Source organism: Strigops habroptila, chromosome 2, assembly GCF_004027225.2.
Source record: "Strigops habroptila isolate Jane chromosome 2, bStrHab1.2.pri, whole genome shotgun sequence".
NCBI lineage: Eukaryota > Metazoa > Chordata > Aves > Psittaciformes > Psittacidae > Strigops > Strigops habroptila.
The window spans coordinates 68,405,504-68,425,638 of record NC_044278.2 but is presented as its reverse complement, the minus strand read 5'-3'; the positions used below and the strand labels follow the sequence as shown (position 1 = coordinate 68,425,638).

Here is a 20,135-nt window from a genome sequence, read left to right as displayed (position 1 = left end):
CAAACCCCACTTGATAACGTTGCAGGAGACCTGATATACTAAGGTAGCTCCATTCTTTTCTAAGTAAATGCAACTGTAGATAATTTCTGTACTTGTTTTTAAATAGGTTTTTGACATAATAAAGTACATCATACACTAAGAATTATTTGAAATTTAAATAGTAGTTCTTTCTTTTCTAAATTGTTAAATATTATTTATACATTAGAAATTAGCATGTCTTTTGTCTTAATTTTATTTTACTAATTTGAAAAGTATTTTGAAAAACAGTTACCTTGATTTTTCTATAAGATACATAATTTCAGGTCAAGATAACTGACTTGAGCAGAGAAAAAGGCTATGTATAGTCACTGATGTAAATAAGATGATTGTGAAGAACATGCAGCACCAAACTGATTCTCTGATAGATAGAAGCAATTTTTCTGTTTAGTTGCCTCATCACATTATCAAAAATTCCAGCAAGAAATGAATAAGGTCTTTATTTAAAGGTTTTGAACAGAGTTTGGACCCTGACTTCATAATCACTTTTAGAGTCTAAAATGTGGAATAACTGAAATCTAATTAATTTTTCTAGAATGATGAATGACTGGTAGGAAAAAAATGCAGACTGTGTTTTCTGAAAACTGGCATGAGACAACTGAAGATGCTGGCCTTGTGCATGCAAGACAGTGCAGTCTTATATTTGGATTCCTCTGATAAAACCTCTTAAAAAAAAAAAAAAAAAAAAGAAAAAAAGGTAAAAACCCTTCCAAGAATATGAAGGAAGGAAAAAGAAAATGAAAAAAACCCAACAACCTGCCATCTCTGGGATTTTGAAACTCATGACACTTCCAACAGTTTGTAACCTTGATCTATTACTGCATTACACCAAGCAACTACATTTATATAATCATAGAATCAACTAGGTTGGAAAAGGCCTTTAAGATCATCAAGTCCAACCATTACCCCAGGACTGCCAAGACCACCACTAAACCGTGTCACTAAGGGCCTCATCTACACGGTTTTGAACACTTTCAGGGACGGTGATTCCACCGCTGCCCTGGGCAGCCTGTTTCAATCAATACCTGACTACCCTTTCAGTGAAGAAATTTTTCCTAATATTCAGTCTAACCCTCCTCTGGTACTGTTTGAGGCTGTTACTTCTTGTCCTACCACTTGTTAATTTGGAGAAGAGACCAGACACTTTGATGAAACTATGTAAGTGGAAAACACTGTACTGAAGAACATGCAGAGAAGACAAATGAAAATATTTGGATCAGTTACCAGAAGTCTGTCATTCTTCATGAAGCACTAGACATTAGGTCCAAAACCTAAGCAATTAAAATTTTCTACTAATCCAGTGTCTGCAGGCTTGTTGACACTGGACCTAAATGTTTGGATCTTGTCTTACGTGTAAACCCATAGAACGGGTAAGAAAAGTGCCCCTAGAGAATTAAACTCCCCTCAATGTTGGTGAAAGCTGAGAAGAGCTTCTTTGGACTACAACTTGGACCTGGCTTTCAAGGAAGTGTTATTCCTGATGACATAGTTCGTTCTATGCATTGTTCCTCAGTGAATGAGAATGTACTCTTTTAACGTTTTGAAAGCATAAGTACCTATAATGAGCTTGATGACACGAGTATAAAACAATGTCACAGTGCGGCAAATGCAAGTTTCTTTCAAATCAGTACAGCCAGGTAATCACCCCACATTTCATGTTTTGAGAGCAAATGATCCCTAATTTCCTACAGAAATATTTTAGGTTAAACTTCTAACACTTCGCAAGATTTTGATGATGCTAAGTTAAAGGTTTGAACAGCTACAATTACTGTGGGACTACAAAGAAAACCCAAACAACAAACCAATGCCTTTCTTTTACAATACTAAAAAGTAGGGACTAAAAAAAAAAAAAATCACAAGCTGACATAGAAAGTTCAATATTTAATAAAAATATATTTTCTTTCATACTTGTTTTGTAATAGAAACATCTCAATATGAATGTAGCCATTTATCTGATCTATATTCCTTCCACGAAATGGGGGATTTTTTTGATAAAATCAAGTAACTTTCACTGAATCTTCCTTGCAAATGAAAATTGAACAGTAGTGTTTATCAAACAAATGATGAGAACAATGTCTGGTAGAACACAAATTAAAATCCATTGCCTAAATTAAAAATATCTATTAAAAATATTTTAGTGGCACCTGCTGGTATTATTTAAGACTCTAAGTTCCCAGGAAAAAAAAAAAAGAAAAACAGGGTTACTATCCCACCTTCCCTCTCCCACCACCTTGCCCCTTGCTGCCACCAAAGGAGCCAAGAACCCCAAAGCTGTTATTGATGCAAATGTCCTGCAGATCAAATACTTTCTAAGGCCCTTAAATAGATCCATATATTACTGATCATTCATCTTCTAGTTTCAACTTTTCTTTACTCCAAAGTGTAAAAGTGTTTCAAGTAATAATTTTAGATAATTCAGCTGTGGCAATTGTGATGGATGAAACTTTATTTTCATTGCTATTTTAATCATGTACATACCACCAAAAAGAAAGTCACTTAGATCATGTGTATGACACCAAACTGAAGGTCAGTTTCTATCATATTAGAACTAAAGAAACTTCTTCCAAGTAGATTCACAAGTCCCAGACATTTGATAACAAGCTCTGTGACAAGGAATTTATTTTATGACAGGGGCAGAAACACTGACAGTAGGGAAGTAGCATAAACACTTGATGCTCTCCAGCAATGCTCTGCCAATGTCAACTGCAACAGGAAGAGAACCTCAAGGCAGAAGAATGTCTCTGCCTCAGCCAAGACACTGTACATTTTTTCAGGTTATGAGCACACAGAACGAAGTAATTGGCCTAACAGATGACACTGCTTATGACAGGGATGCCTAAATACTTCAGGTGAGACATCTTTTTTACTTCAAGGCTTCATGCAGGTTTGAGTCAGCAGCAATATTTACCTAATACTAGCACAGATTCACTACCATTGATCAAAACGAAAAATACGATTGTCATGTTCTAGTGCCCACTTGTAAATCCCTCCTTATATTTTGTTTGGTTCAGCCAGATTTACTTTATTAAATTTGTGTTTGCAGACCTGCATGAGAAATAAAGCAGAATTAATTTGTTGTATCTGGCAGTGAAGTAACCTACACACGTGTAAGAAAAGAATAGCTCTTTTAATAAACTAAAGCATTATCTTGGCAAGATGAAGCACGCACATCATAATAAACCAAGTATTCTTGCAAATTAATGTTGGGAAAAAATGTTTGATTTTCAGGCTAAAGCAAATGTATGCTGATGCATTTCTACATCATATAAATGCATTTATTTCCAACCCTAACTCTTCTATGATTCTGTGATTTAGTAAATGGCGAAAGTAACAATGCAGCTTATCTGTCCTAATTTTTAAGCATTTAAAATAGTTTATTTTCCTTGTTCCTCTGGATTTTGCTCTTGCCCTAGTTGGAAATGTAATTGAAATCTTTGTCTATTTATGGAACAACAGAAAATGAGGTACTTACTGTCATAATGAAGACAAATAGAAGAGTTAAGAAACAAAGCAATTAAATCTCAAATTTTTGAAGGCCACATCCCAAATAATGAGGAGTAAGTAGAAAATCGAGAATAGGTTTGTTTAACATTAAGAAACTGTATTACACATTTTAAAAGGTGTGTTTGTGGGTGCACACTGCAGACAGACCACGAATCAGGACAACTATGCATTATGATTATTATATGCTAACACAATTATAACAGTCAGATATCACATTCTTTCAGCATATGATGCTGATATTCTACAGATGCAAAATGATTAGTAAATTTAATACATACAATTCTATAAAGAAGGCTAGAGGTTGCTTCAAGGACTATCTAATATAACAAATTTAATTAAATTGTATATTGTCAGGCTCTTAATGAATAAAATTTATTACACTGAAAGAAAAAGAATAAAACACATCCAGGAAGACATGAAAAATTTTCAGGTGGACTGAGTGAAAAAGTTTTGCTTCAATATTCTTTGGTGCTTCTATACTGAAATTTGTGTTCCCACTTTAACGTGATGCTGTTCTTAAGTAGTGATGTCAGTTTTAGAATATGCCTGAAGAAGAGGATGAAGCATAGTGGTGAAACAATTTATGAAATGATGCATAAATAGCTTGAACTGTTTCCCTCTGGGACTTGAAAAAACATACTGGCTTCTATCCAGACATCAAAATGTAATTAAGTATGATTTGTTATGTATATTCATGGATTATTCACATCTGAATACTTTGCTTGCTTGAACTGCATTAGTGTATTTGGCCCCAGTCTACAAAATATTTTAAGTGAAAAATCAAATTAGAGTACCTTTTCCTGTAGGAAATCAGCTTCTGTCTCCCTTTCTACAGATCCAGAGCAATTAATGGTTTAAGACATTAGATTAGTGTTAGACCATTAATCTAAATATTTAAAATAGTGGCAGATGGTGTCAATACAACACACAGTGTGATCCTGCAGGAAGGAAAGCCCAGCTATGGGAGCAACACCGGTATTCCATATGTTCAGGTTGGTGCTGAACACTTTAAGGAGAAAATTATTTGGTCCCAACAGCAACAGAATTGCCACAACTCCCACATGAACCAGCAAGTTGTCAAACTAGTTCAAGAACCAGCCAGTGCCAAACCTGTATATTTTGAGGCCTTCATCAGGACACCGTTTTCAAACACACAGAAAAATGTCTCCACTGAGCCAAGAGAAGCTGCATTGTCTCTCATTTGCAAAGATGAGAAATCTCTCACCTTGAAACTCCTGCCAGATTGGCCTTAACCTTTTCTGTGTTGATTTAGTAAGTCAAAATTCTTGTTTAAAGAAGTGGTATCTGATGATTACTTCTAACAGAAGAAGAATAAGAGAAGCATTCTCCCGCTTTCCCTCCTTTTCCCTACTCCATGTAAATATGCTGGTTTGTAAATGTTCTGCAAATTTCAGTATGGCTCAAACAACTTTTACAAGACATGAAGTAAAATCACAACCTCCACAGCACACCCCTCCAACAGCGTAGGTGTTATTTTTGGTCGCATGGCTAACAAACACATTCCTACTGCTTCTTTTATTAAAAAGGCCTACTTTCATTAAAATAGGCTTGCTTTAACATTCCTGTCTACCACAAACTCTTTGCTCTTTTAAGGCTTCATTTGGTCCACTTTATCATAGAATCATATAATCATAGAATCCACTAGGTTGGAAAAGACATTTAAGATCATCAAGTCCAATCTTTACTCCAGGACTGCCAAATCCACCACTAAACCATGCCACTGAGGGCCTCATCTACATGTCTTTTTAAATATCTCCAGGGACGGTGATTCCACCACTTTCCTGGGAAGCCTGTGCCAATGCCTTATAACCCTTTCAATCAAGAAATCTTTCTGTCCTGGGTTCAGCTATAGCAGTCATTTTTCTCCTGCTTAGTAGCTGGTGCTACCTCCCCTGACGCAGCTTGAGGCTATTACCTCTTATCCTATTGCTTGTTACCTGGGAGAAGAGGCCGACCCCCACCTCGCTACAACCTCCTTTCAGGTAGTTGTAGGGAGCAATAAGGTCCCCCCTGAGCATTCTCTTCTCAAGACTAAACAAGCCCAGCTCCCTCAGCGGTCCCTCATCAGGCTTGTGCTCCAGACTTTTCAGCAGCTCCGTTGCCCTTCTTTGGACCTGCTCCAGCACCTTAATTTCACTCTTGTAGTGATGGGCCCAGAACTGAACACAGTACTCGACGTGCATCCTCACAAGTGCTGAGTATGGGAGGCGATAAGTTCCCCAGCCCTGATGGCCACACTATTTCTGATACAAGCCAGCATGCTGTTGGCCGCGTTGGCTGCCTGGTCATAAGCTGGCTCATGCTCAGCAGTCATCAATCAGCACCCCCAGGTCTTTTTCTACTGAGCAGCTTTCCGGACACTCTTCCCCAAGCCTGTAGTGTTGCATGGGGTTGTTGTGGCCCAAATGCAGGACCTGGCACTTTGCCTTGTTGAACCTCATACAATTGGCCACAGCCCATTGATCCAGCCTGTCCAGATCTCTCGCAGAGCCTTCCTACTCTTCAGCAGATCAACGCTCACAGCCAACTTGGTGTCATCCACAAATTTACTGAGGGTGCACTGAATGCCCTCATCCAGATTACCAGTGAAGATATTAAACAACACTGGCCCTAACACTGAGCCCTGAGGGACACCACTAGTGACCAGTCGCCAACTAGATGTAATGCCATTTACCACCACTCTTTGGGCTCGGCCATCCAGCCAGTTTCCAACCCAGAGAAGTCACATTTCCATGAAACTCCCTCTGTGTGTTAACTAACACAGCAACAGGCCAGTTGCTGGCTGAGGACATGCAGGAACAGTTACACTGGCACCAACATTAATTTTGTTATTTGTCATATCCTGCTATAAATGCATAAAGGGTATTTACAAATCCTCTAGACTGTTATGCTCTGTTCAGTTATATAGATATGCTGGAAGAATGGAGAAAGGAAAGGGAGTAAGTTTTAGGATTTGTTCAAGAATAAAAATAAATACAGCTGAGAAGGGTATGAGGTAAAAAGAAATGCACCTAATCATCAAGAAAGGCTTGTAACAAACTTTTAAGCAGAATGTAGGAAAACCACATCCATTTTAAAAAGGAAAAATAATCCAAAATTATTTCTTTTGCAATTGAGATATCTAAATAATACAGTCTAATTTTATTTATTTATTTATTTGAAAATGCTTAGCATCCTGTAACTATGGTAACAATTTGCCTTGTTGAGTGCATCTTTGTTAACATCCCCTTGTTGTAGTAATGCTTCCATCACCATCTGGCAGTGACAATTTTCTTGCTTGAGTGAAAATTCCTCCAAAGTATAAAAATCAGGCCATTTATTTTTAGAGTTCTGACTAAACGAACTTCTATTGACTTCAATAGTCCCAGCTAGAACCTCTGTAATTTCAGTGATGTGATTTTGATATCTTAATGAAGGGGATAAGCAGAAGCATAAAAAATTGAGTTACAAAGTTATACAGTTGTTGCTTTTGATAGAATCACGGAATCGTTTGGGTTGGAAGGGACCTGAAAGATCACCTAGTTTCAACCCTCCTGCCACAGGCAGGAAGACCTTTTCTCAAAGCTCCACCTAGCCCAGCCTTGAACACTTCCAAGGATGGGGCATCCGCAGCTTCTATGAGCAACTTGTTCTGGTGTCTCACCACCCTTATAGTTAAGATTTTTTTCCTAATATCTAATCTAAATCATACCCTCTGCCACCTCTCCCACAGAGCCTGACACAGTGCAGTATGTGTGCTCTTGGCCAATGCTGTGCAGATCTAACATAACTGCTACCAGTCTTCAGAGAAACAGGCTCATGAGGGGACTGAGAAGAAGAAATAACCCAGCATCCATAACCCTGTAAAGCAATTCCTTGAATGACTTCTCTGCTTGAAGGATAAGCATAGGCAGAGCTCCTACAGGGGTAGGACCAGTGACACAAGAAATACTTGGCAACCCTAACATGCCACCAGTGGCTTGACCACTGGCCACAAGAGCAGATTAATGGCTTGCTACTGCATAATATCCCACTTCACCAACAATACTTGTGTGAGCATTGTTGCATAGCAAAGCGCTGACAGTCACATTTGCAGGTTCTCACAGCCTTGAAATAGGCAGTGTAGTCAAGGTTCTACACTTCAGGAAGCTTGGAGTGACCCCTACCCTAGAAGTGCTTTAGTTAGTTGATAGAGAAGGTTTATTTTTCAAACTTTTTCAAGGAATGATGTTTTAAAAACCACATACTCCTTTGCTTCACAGAAAATCAGTGGTATTAGCAGATGGCAAAACAAACTCTGCTATTAACAAGACAGGTTCCAAGAGTATTGCATGAAGACTGGGAAACCTTCAGTTTCCATGGTAAATCACTTGACTCTAATACGCCTAATAAACATGTTTAACATTCCATACTCGGTGGGTCAAACAGAAATAATGTAATCACAGTTATTAGGTCAAACAAATAAGGTAAGAATACAGAAGAACAGCAAAATACCAAGTATGTATTGAAAATTATCCAGGTTGGATGGAAATAGAAGCAAGAGTCCTTTCAATAATGGGCTTCCATCCTGTCTACATTTGACATTTCAGTAACTCTTCTAAATTCTGCTCTAAAGCAGAAAACAATATAATTGCATCATGAGTATAAAATAAGAATTATTTTTCAATTAGGAATAATATAAGTGCTACTAAACATTAAATTAAACTCCTTTGGCCATGGTTCTATCTTGCATATCTGGTTATTATAAGTCAATTGATTCATAAATTATTTATGTATGAGGCATTTTTTTCAAAATTGCATAAAACCAGCCTAATAATCCCTCTGGTTTTGGGGAAAATAGAGGTAACCACCAAACTGATGACAGAGCTTAGGATAAATTTTATATGTATTTATTTATGTCTTTCGTGTGCATGAAGAGTATAGCTCAGATATAAACGAGACCACTTTTTTTGCAGATCACTCATCCAAACATGTGCCACTGTTGATTTTTCCCTTCACAGGTCCAGAGCATAAGATTGAGATTGATGTTCTTCTCTGTGCAGCAAACACGTAAGACAGGCTCCTTTATATACAGAAATTTGCTTTCTATGTGTGTTCATATACAAACAAATATCTTCCTTAGAGTGATTTTCTTCTTTCCCCAAAGTGAATGTTTTCAATAAAGAAAAAGGAATTGACAGTAGCAGCTTAGGCTGGCATTTGGAAACAATGGAGAGAGCAGCATGTAGCTTGACAAGAATGATATTGATGGAAGAACCGTATTGATGATCACAATGGGAGAGTTGAGAGACTGCAATAACTTTAATTTCTAGGACAATTCTGTAGGGTTTGAATGCTTTGTAGAACAGATTTGTTTTAAATGGAGCTTATTTAATATGAACACTTGAGAAAGAATCTGAAAAAAACCCCTCAAACAAATGAGTGCAGTATCAAATAACTCATATTTCTCAGTGAGAACTCCTTAAGGTACCTTAGAGAAATGACTAAATATCTCGTTATTTTTGATGATTCAACATTTCTCAGACTTGGGGTATCAATACACCTCCCAAACAGCAATTTTGTAAAATCTGAATTTTTTTAGTATTACTGCAAGCTTCCCCTCCTTCACAATGGACTATTTGTTATTTCTTTTACACTTACTGAATAAATATGCTACAAATTTATTAAATATGAGTTGGGTTTTTTTTTTAAATGAAAGGACTGAGGAGAAAGTTCTCAATTGGATGCCTAGTTTTATTTTCTTAAAGGATGTTAGCATTCATAAGAAAACTTTGGAAAGGTTAGATGATAGTCTTTAAGGAAGACCATTACCAATTTCCTGACCAGAAAATACAATGAGAGCATAGAGTTCCTTAGGCAAAAGGCTAAAGCTCAATGTTTCTGTTTTCTTCTTTATAAGATAAAAAATATCTAACTTTTATTGAGATCATAATCCCTCTTTGTGTTATAAACTGTTATAAAGTGCATAGTTCTTTTCACTAGGAAAAAAGTGATCTGTTAAAAAGAGAAACATTGCTTCTTCAAGTCTCCTTCATAGAGAAAATTTAATGTATATATTTACAATGCAGAAGCAATTATTAAAAAGTCACATGAACAAATCCAGAAGAACTGTCAGAGCTACAGATTTCTCGACCTGAGATGTGAAAGTAAGAATACAGCACACCCCAGCCATGAGCATGGTGGTAAGACAAGTATCTAACTCTGCTCAGGTGGTTGGGAAGGATCAGCTCGTTGGGGCCAGTCTCTCTACTGAGCCCAAGTAGGTAGCCCATAGTCATTGCCCGTATCTTAGCAAGGCTAATGGAAGATGGGCTGAATCTACACCCTGCTTGTCACTCATCTTCAGAGATGCTGTAAAGATCAGACATAGACTCACAAAAGTCAGCAGTGCTGTAACATGAAAGAAGCAATGGTATGAAGACATGATTTTTTTTTGAGTGCCATTGGACTGGAATTTATTTCATAAATTGAAAGAATCATAGAATTATTGGGGTTTCATTGTAATGCACTACAGGTTTGCCTCACCTCAGCCTCAGGAAAGATACTATTTTGGTAGTTTTCCTTAGTAGACGCATAAGAAGGCTGTTGCTTCTCTTTGGCTGATGTCTATTTTGTTCGGACATCAAGTCCATGACCAACAATTTTCTCTAGTACCTCCAGAATCCCATCTCAGTGTTTAACAAGAGAAATCTCCTCTCCTACAACTGCTAATGAGAATTATAAATAGCTCAAAACAGGCAGAAAAAACAATAGATAATAATATTTATAACTTTGTTATAATAATCATAGGCTAAAAGATTAAAACCACAGGACACCAGAAATCATCTTAAAGGCAAAAATAATTCTATTCATGGTAAAATAATCATAACACATTTGTCATGAACCAAGAAAATTATAAGGTATGGGCCAAAAAAAGCCAGACAAAAGTATACCTCAGCAGTAAAATAAACAGGTATGAACATAGGACTACAATTAATCTGATTTATTATACCTGAATAGCAGATTTCAATTAAAGAAGCAATTCAAGCCATGCCTTCTTTCTAATTTACATTGTAAAAATTCAGTATGACTGAAGAACTAGAACATCATTTTTGAAAATATATGAAACTTCATACTCTAAGTATCCTTTCTCGAAACCTACCCTTCAGTGTTCTTAAGTAAGTGTTGCATTTCATTATTTATAACAAGGAAATTTCAAAAATCTAGCAAATGGCAGAAAATACACCCACACACCTGCTAGTTAAGTATCTACTTATGTCCATAGGAAAGCTTTGCTTAAAAAGGTTTGTTGTACTCTTAGCAAATTACTGTATCTACTTCATCACATTGAGAGGGTTGTTGCAAATTTTGTTTGCAGAAAACACAGAAAATACAAGACCGACATGCTGCAACATATATTTTACATTTATAATTTAGCCAAAACAGATACTGGGGTGTTTGTGCTAAGCAGGATTTCTAGGCGCTGCAGAGATAATGAGGATTTTCTGGGAGTCCTCAGGTGCCACTATTCCTCTCCACTCCAACTGGTAAAAGGAGTCACTGTTCCACACCCATTCGCATTAAGATATCTTTCATCCACAGTACTGAGATAGAGATAGTATGTACCAGTATAGCCTGCAGGTGGTGGCCACTCCATAGGCAAAGAACAACCCTTGAAGTTGAAATGGACAACCTTCTAGGCTGCACAGGGAGAAGGCCGCCATCATATCCATAGGATTTGTGATGGTTATGTAGGCAAATCATGAGCACATTGAAAAAAAAAAAACCCCAGCTCAAGCTAAACTTAATCCTTCTGAAACTTTTACAGTGCCATTTTTCTTGACACCTTAGTAGCCCATGCACATTTTTTCAGACATGTCTATGCAATAAAGTTATCATGAAAGTTAATAGCAATGTTATGAATCTCAGAATAAAAGCAATTAACTTTTTTTTCAAAATGACAACAGTAAAAACTGCTACATCTTAATTAGTTCTCTATCATCTTACTTCATATTTTTCCACAACGTGCAGGCATTATTTAAAGAAAATGCACTCTGGGGACTCACTTTCCAGCATGATGGAGTAGTTTTGCTCCATACTGACAATGTGAATTTAGGTTTTACCCTAGTGTGAGAAGAATCTCTCCATCGAAAGGCTGAACTTCCTTTTAAATGCGCCAAGCACAAACAGATCATCCAAAACCCCTTTGTTTTTAGTTTCACAGTAGACAGAATTATCCTGACCATAGGCATTGTGTCAGTCCATAAAAACAGATTATATTTTACCGAGTATCAAACAGATAAAGTTTATTTTATCTTTTCCATTTACTTTCTTGACACACAACCTCTGCAGATCAGTTAATGTACAGGATCTAATCCCTAATCTACTCTTACCAAAAGGAGCGGATATTAGCTATTCTGTTAAAGATTTAATGGGTTTCAACTGAAATGAAAAAGCTTTACGATCATCATGGCAGATACAAATGTTTTATAATTACCACAGCTATTCAGAACTTGAAAATATGACTTTTTCTTTTGCTGTAGATGTACTATGCTGATCTTTGGGGTGTCGTAGAAACTAGGAATGATTCACTGTGCAGACATGTTCTCTCTCAGTCAATAATGAACCAGCAACCCAGAACAACACTAAGAGAAACTGGTTTCGTGAAGATGGTATCTTCCTTGAAACAAGTTTTTGACACATCATTTGCTTTTTTCTATTCCTCTTGATAACTGAATTCAATGATGCATTTTTTTCATAACCTTTATGCTTCAGCTATAATGCTTTATATATCTGCCTGATAAACACTGCCAACTTGTACTATTTTTAACAAGAGTGCTGACGTGTGAGCGTTATGACAGAAAAAAACCCCAAACAAACCCAAACCAAATGACATCTTTTGAATAACTTTTGTGCTTTTGAGTGAAATGTTCAAACACTACATAACACAGTACTTTTTAAAGTGCTGTCCTACCCTTAGAAATAATATAACTCCCCAGTCTAACAGCAATCTTCCCCTTCATTTTATGAGAAAAATCCTTCTATCCTCCAGAAAATCTGTCTTATGCACTGCTGAGAACCATCTCCCTGTGCCATTCAAGCTAATTAAGATTCTGCAACTAGAATTTAAGTTTACAGTATTTTGATGAAACTCGACCCAGAAAATGAGGCAGCTCTCTATCAGGTTTATAGTATTAGCTTTTCAAAAAGATAGCTCACTCTATGCATGCAGTCCATTTTATTTTAAATAGGAAGATAATTACCCTTTCCCGATCACAGCTGTTTTCTCCAAATCCCACATACAATAGCCTGTTAAATATTTTAAAAGATAATGGATGACTAGAGGACTTCAAATGGCGCAATGGGATATAGAACCTGCTCAGTTTAAGTTCAGTCACATTGTGACCAAGAGTGAGCACAATCTGACCCACTGCCTTTGCGTCTTAGATAATATTTAATTTGTATTCTTTCTTAAAGTGGTTAAGGCAATTGACTGGCAAAAAGTGGGAAGACGTGTTTTTATAAAAAGCAGGAAATAGCAGTACAAGGCATCATCATATGATTGAGCACATTCTGTGTTAAGACTGGTAAGCAGGGAGAGACAAAGGAGAAAGGGAAAATTACATACCACTATTTGTGTTTGTTGTAGTCCTCCCTCTTCTTCCACCCTACAAAACAAGATCCCATACAGCAAGCGTTATCTACCTACTAGGAAGCAGGAGGCAAAAAGACTGTCAATCACAGGGGTATTACATACAGTAAACTTCCACCCTTTCTCCCCCTTGTAGTCATTAAACAAGAAAAATAAGAAAAATTTTGTAGAATTAGGAAATATAATATTATGGAGAAAGTCAATATAATGAAAAAAGGGGAAAGAGGGAGGAAGATAGATAGGATGGCAGAAAACAAGACTATGACAAACACAATTACTAATGTGTATGTATGTGATTTTACATTTTTGTATGTCCTGTCTCCTCCCATCCCTAAAAAACAAGATTCCATACACAAGCAGAAGTGGTAGGAAATGAAATTGAAAGATAGACTCCTCTTAACTGCTTGCATTAGGAACTCTGCAATCAAAATCATCCAAATTATGCAATAAGTCTTGTTGATAACAATAGTGGCAAGAACTGTATCAAGGATCAAATCTCAGCTTTGTATGTATCAGATGTTGCAGCCTCAGTCCTTTGGTCCAGAAGAATAAAATGTGTCCAATACACTGAACAGGGAGACATCTAAGGTTTTTCTGTACCCAGTGGAGTATCTTCATAGCACTAAGCAATGCTTATTTCAAGTGTTACTAAAATCTTCCTTTCTCACAGAATAAAACTGACCTCTTCTTCACGTGAGTCTGGTCTAGGTCAGGGAAGATGCAAGTACCTCTGATGTTTCTTAAGAAAACCAAGATGTATAGCAACTCATACATATTGCTGAAAACTGAAGGAAAGAAACACAAACTACACAAACAACTTAATCTGGTAGTAGTCAGTTCAGAGAAACTACTGACTCCAATGGGTGCTTGTGTAGAAGCAAATGAGAGGGCTCAGAGACTCGCACTGAATTTTTAATATCCAAGTTTTGAAATACAGACTACCTTCTCTTTATTGTCTGGCAAATGTGTCTTGAATACATCAGGTACAAAAACTTCTGGGTCACTAAGAAGTGTTTTTTGATGATCTTACTGGAAAGGGAAATTAACACTCAATAACTTCAGAGATCACTTGATAACAAAAGGGTCCTAAAATAAGAGAGCTCAACAGGTGTAAAACAGCTTCAATGCCTAAAAATATAAAGAGGAACTGATGTAGTTATAAGACAACTGTGATGGAATTACTACTAAACAGTGAGGTAGATGGGTCAAAGCTGGTTATAGATAAATTCAAGAAGATTGAAAGAATATCTGTTGAAATCCATACCTTGCTGCAGCAGGTTATGTCACTGTTTCTACACACATTTAAATCTCTAAGTATAAGTAGGCAACTAAGCCAAAAGGAGATGAAAGGGGGAGTTGTTAGATACTCCTGCATCAACCGGTCAAATGGTACAACAAGACAAGCTTCTTTAGAAATGCAGTTTCCTGACACCTTAAACATGCTTCTTGTAACTGCTAGTTCTGGATTATAAAAGACTATAAAAAAGGTATTCTTGAGAAACAGATAAATCACTTCTCTACATCAGTTCACACAGAAGCTGCAGTTCATTCACGAAACTATAGTAACTGGAATGTAATTAAGCCGTACATTTTGAAATAACTATTACAGTATTGGGAAGCTTGCAAACTTTAGAGAGTTATTAAAAAAAAATCTTTACGAAAAATTTATTTACACCAGATGTAAAGGTTTGAACATATGGTGGTTAAAATCCTTCAACTCCTTTTGAACTCTCCTTTGGAACAATATAATTACATCACAGGGGGTAGACAGAGCAAGAGCAAACAGCAGTATGATGGAAGAAGCAAAATCCAAGACTGAAAATAAATATTCATCTTCTACAGGCCTTTTTTTTTTTTATTCCCCCAAAAGTAAACCCAGTAGAAGTAAACTTTGAAAGAAGGTTGAAGATCAAATAGCCCAAAATAAAATCAGAGTAAGAGAAACTTTGAGAAAATAGAAATGTTCTGTCAGTCCAAGGGAACAGAGCAATTAAAATAGATTGAAAACAAAATAAATTACCTTTTTGCCTTGTTGTAGCTACAAAATACTTCATGAACTTCTATTTTCAGGTAGCGAAGATAAGATATATGCTGATGACAAGCAAGAAAGCTGAAAAGTCACAGGGCACAAGAGAGCAGAATGCAGCACTACCAGATGGCCCACTGGCTTAGGGGGGACAAGGCAAACTGGACCCCATAGCTACTGCACACAGGCAAGTGATACAGCTGCTATGATACCCATGATACCCAGTAACCTCTGGCTTCCTAACTATGCCATTCATGGCTGGGTTATGTGAACCAGAGCCTTCAAGCAGGCTTAAAGTCAACATCTTGCTACAAATCCAGAGGACACCTCTGCTGTTGTACCTACAGAAATGTATTCCAGAGGAGAAAGGATCTCAGGTAGAAATTCCAACAAAGAGTACAACCAGCATCTGCTGCACAGGGCTGTGTTTCCAGCTTTTTGGATGTGGAGCCTGTTTTGACCCTACAGCTCCCTTGATCTCCAGTCGTCTTGCTTACACTTATCAGCCACTGAAGACAGAGAATAGCAAACTCGGATTTCCCATATAAGTTCAAACTCCCCCCCTTATCCACTTTTTATTCAGTGAGAATATCATAACAGACCTGGCAGTCAGATTACATCATCGTTAAATGCAATTTGCTGTCAAATACATGATGTCTGCCCAGATAGAATCATAGAATCATAGAATAGTAAGGGTTGGAAAGGACCTTAAGATCATCTAGTTCCAACCCCCCTGCCATGGGCAGGGACACCTCGCACTAAACCATGTGGCCCAAGGCTCTGTCCAACCTGGCCTTGAACACCGCCAGGGATGGAGCATCCACAACCTCCCTGGGCAACCCCTTCCAGTGCTTCACCACCCTCACTGTAAAGAACTTCCTCCTTACATCTAATTGGAGTAAAGTCTGCACAGTGTTACATAGTACGGAATACCAAAGGAGGCCCAAATCTCACTGCACTGTGCTGGTAACATGAGCATAACGTTCTAAAGACCATATACTCTGCACTTAGTCATCTTCATCCCAAATAATATATATGATTTTCTCACCAAAAACACATTAATGGGTGTGAAACACAGTAAGAGATGACATTCACTCGTGGTGCCTGGAAGATCCCTTAGAATATAAAGTTTGCCAAAAAATTATAGAAGTCATTCCTACAGTACAAAATTTATTCTTTGGCAAAAATCACCAAAGCATTGATTGCAGTTAAACGTATTTTTACTGACATGAAATATTTTATCATTCTTCCTCCTACAGAAAAAATGTTTGATCCCAACAATCTCTACTGAAGTTGCAGAAGCTTTGTGGGTAGTAGTGATTTCCTTACGCAAAAGATATAACATGTTGGAAATACCTGTTGAAATACTGTACTCAGTCAAAGTCTGAATTGGGCATTTTTTTTGGTGGTAAATCTCATATCTTGAAGTTTCTTGCAAATTAATCTCAAAATCACTAGAAAGATTTTTTTTTCCCCTGAGAAAAACAACTATCCCACTTGGGAGTTCTCCTACTGATCTGAAAAGCAACTGTTTTTTGGTAAAGTTTTGTATCCATATAAATGACATTAGTTTAACAACAGGTCCCAATGGTCTGAGTGGAAAACAGCCATAATGATGGATCAGAAGCAAACAGTACAGAAACAAAAAGAAAATAAGCTATTTCTGTAAAAGGGACAGCCTATTCTAGCTGGAAAATGCTACGTTTAGCAGGTGGTGAATGTACACAGAATAAAAGGTGGATGACTATTAAAAAAGAGAATGACTAAATAGTAAGGACAGTTACAAAAGACCACCTATTGTGCAGTGGAGATGAAGAACAGTTTTATCTATTGTAAAGAACACATCGGCTGCCAGAATACTTGGGGGCGGGGGGAAATAAAAAGAAAAATATCCAACGAACATACAAGAGCTTAAGAAAAGGTTACTGAGGGATTGTTTAACGATTTAACAAGAAAAAAGAAGAAATGGAAATTTCTCCCAAAATGTTAAAAAGAAACTATACCCAGCTATAAATGCAACCTGCATTTTAGCATGAGTTCAGGCAGGAGACACACACCTGAAAATAACTTTCAAATGCTGGAACTCCTGGTTTCCTTGAAAGTCTGTTTGGCAAAGGAGGGGAAAAGATTAGGAAAAAAAAAAAAAAGGAGAGAGATTAAAAAAGGAGAAACAAACAAACAAGCAATGTACCCTGGGGCACTGAGAAGTAGACTGAGGAAATGAGCTACAACTAACGGACTCTGCTCTGCCAGGAAGTCAGTGATATTGGATATTTCTATGACAACACGTAGTGCTCAGAGATAGCACAATGTAATTTTCCCACTTCTCCAAGAGGCGGGCAACCTGTGACACGTGGGCCAAAACCAGCGAAAGTTTGAATATGATCTTTTTCCCCCTCATCTTTAAGGCATATACAAAAAGAGATATAGCTTATGCCTGAGCACACCATCATCCTTTGGAAGCACAAGGCTTGGGCTCAGAAGGACAAATAAGAGAGCCAGTGAATTAAGGCAGCATGTGACTGGATTGTGTATACCTTCTCCATTACATTTTCTTTCTGTCTTCTCTTTTCAAGTTGATGGAGCTACATTGCTTGTTGTGTGGAAAGCCATTTTGTGGGCTAAAGAAGAACGGTCATATGAAAATAAAATTAAGATTAAACCTGAAAAATAAATCAGAAAATTTCTTTCGGTGAGGTTCAGCTGTCTGAAAGATGAGCATAGAGAGCAATACTGCAATCACCACATGACAACAGCATCTTAGATGTTGGAGGTGAAAGAAAGGAGGGAAGGAAGAAAGGAACAAAATATCTACTAGATGAGAGTATGGAGTTCAGTTTTTCAGCTTTTCCTCCTACACAGATAGTGCTCAAAATAGTGAAAAAGTACAAATCTACTGTTACAAATCTACAGTAACGGTAACATTTATTAAATGAAGGAGACCATAAATTTTTCACACATTTCAGATGAATATGCAAACAACCTTCATGAGACCACAAATTTCTCTAGAGTCTTTTTATTTTAAACTGTTGTCTTCATAGTGAAAACAATGGTGAAAAGATTTTAGACTGGGGATTTACTGTCTGGGTCAGTTAGGCTTCTAGCTTCTAGCCTAGATAGGCTTCTATCCCCAGATAGCTTACTCCAAATGCATATATTGGAGCATACAGTGCACTGTAGATATTTCATAATTGTCTAGAAAAGTAACTAACCTCCTCTGGCCCAACAGCCTTCATAGCACAAGCAAAGTAATTAGATATGCATATAACAGCTCACAAATTACAATACAATTAAGAATTATTCTCTAGTCACAACAGTTAATCACACACTGTACTGTAGACAGGCAATGTGTCAAGCAAATACCAGCTGTAAAAATGCAGCCATATAATTGAGTTTATTTTATTTATACATCAGCACCTTTTGCTATCAAAAGTTTGCTTCATAAACAACTACAGTTTGACAATACCATGTTTATATTTTAAGCAAATTGCACATGAAGACAATTACATTCCATGTGCTTTGGGGAAGGGAAGAAGAAGATGCATGAATTCCCTAGGATATAAACACTGTAGTTAAGTGAAGGTCTGATGAGATATGATTATGTGGACTGCATGGAACACCAGAAACTCAGGGGGAAAAAATGACTGTTTATATTACTCTAAAAGGCTTATCCAAGAAATACTAGAATAACATCATATTTCAACTGACCTCTGTTTTAACTGTTATAGTTGATGCACATTTAAGAGAGATGCTTCCTCAAGGAAGGGTGTCATTCTGCAGTTGCATGAAAGCTAGAGCATGTGCATCAACTTTCCTCAGTTTTTACAGCACATGGTGAGTTTCTGGACTGTATCTGGGCCTCTGTAGTACTACTGCAACATAAGTAACAGATCTAACTACACAATCCTGGGCCGCCTCAAAAGAAGCATAGCCAGTAGGTTGAGGGAGGTGATTCTCCCCCTCTACTCTGCTCTTGTGAGACCCCATCTGCAGTACTGCGTTCCGCTCTGGGCTCCCAACACAACAGGGACATGGACCTGCTGGAGGAAGTCCAGAGGAGGCCATGAAGATGATCATAGGACTGGAGCATCTCTCCTATGAAGACAGGCTGAGAGTTGGGTTTGTTCAACCTGGAGAAAAGAAGGCTCCAGGGAGACCTATTAGCAGCCTTCTAGTGCCTAAATGGGCCATACAGGAAATCTAGAGAGGGACTTTTTACAAGAGCATGTAGTGATCGGACAAGGGAGAATGGCTTTAAACTGAAAGAAGGGAGGTTAAGGTTAGATGTTAGGAAGAAGTTCTTTGTTGTGAGGGTGATGAGACACTGGAACAAGTTGCCCAGAGAAGCTGTGGCTGCCCCATCCCTGGAAGTGTTCAAGGCCAGGTTGGGTGGGGCCTTGAGCAACCTGGTCTAGTGGAAGTTGTCCCTGCCCCTGGCAGGGGGTTGGAACTAGATAATCTGATACAATAATTCTAAAGAACCCAAAGTTTCAGTGAATAGCACACAATGGCCAGCATGAAAGACAGAAGAGAAAATCCTCTAGAAAACAGATGCAAAAGCTTTTATAAAAGAGAAGGGTGGGAACATGTAACAAGAGGATAAAGTGCTCCATGTAGGTTTTACATGAAAGGCAAGAGGGGATGATGACTAGATACCTAACCTGGAGGAGAAAAGGTGACTCCCAAGTACTCAAACTGAACCCTAATATGAACAGAACTAGGAAGCACACTTGGAGGAGAGAAAAAGAACATTATGGAGAGATGAGGAAGAATGTGAAACAACAGGATAAGAGAACGTGTGTGTGTTTGGGCGGGTGGGGGAGACTGATGTAAAAAGTAATGAAAATAGAAGATAATTAACAGAGGAGGGAAGCAGACATTTAAAAGAGCTGAAAATAGATTTTAAGAGACTATAATTAGTCTTGAGAAGAATACATG

General features: G+C 37.6%; 1 protein-coding gene across 2 annotated transcripts in view; it reads right to left on the bottom strand.

Moving 5' to 3' along the window:
* The window catches only part of FGF14 (fibroblast growth factor 14), a 397,509-nt gene that overhangs the window by 158,928 nt on the left and 218,446 nt on the right, over nucleotides 1-20,135 (bottom strand). The window contains exon 2 of one of the 2 annotated variants that reach the window (XM_030473602.1): nucleotides 13,148-13,187. The exons of the other annotated variant lie outside the window; for it this stretch is intronic. The gene's annotated coding sequence lies outside the window, so the exon portion shown is untranslated. The remainder of the gene's footprint in view (nucleotides 1-13,147; nucleotides 13,188-20,135) is intronic. 2 annotated transcript variants of the gene reach the window in all.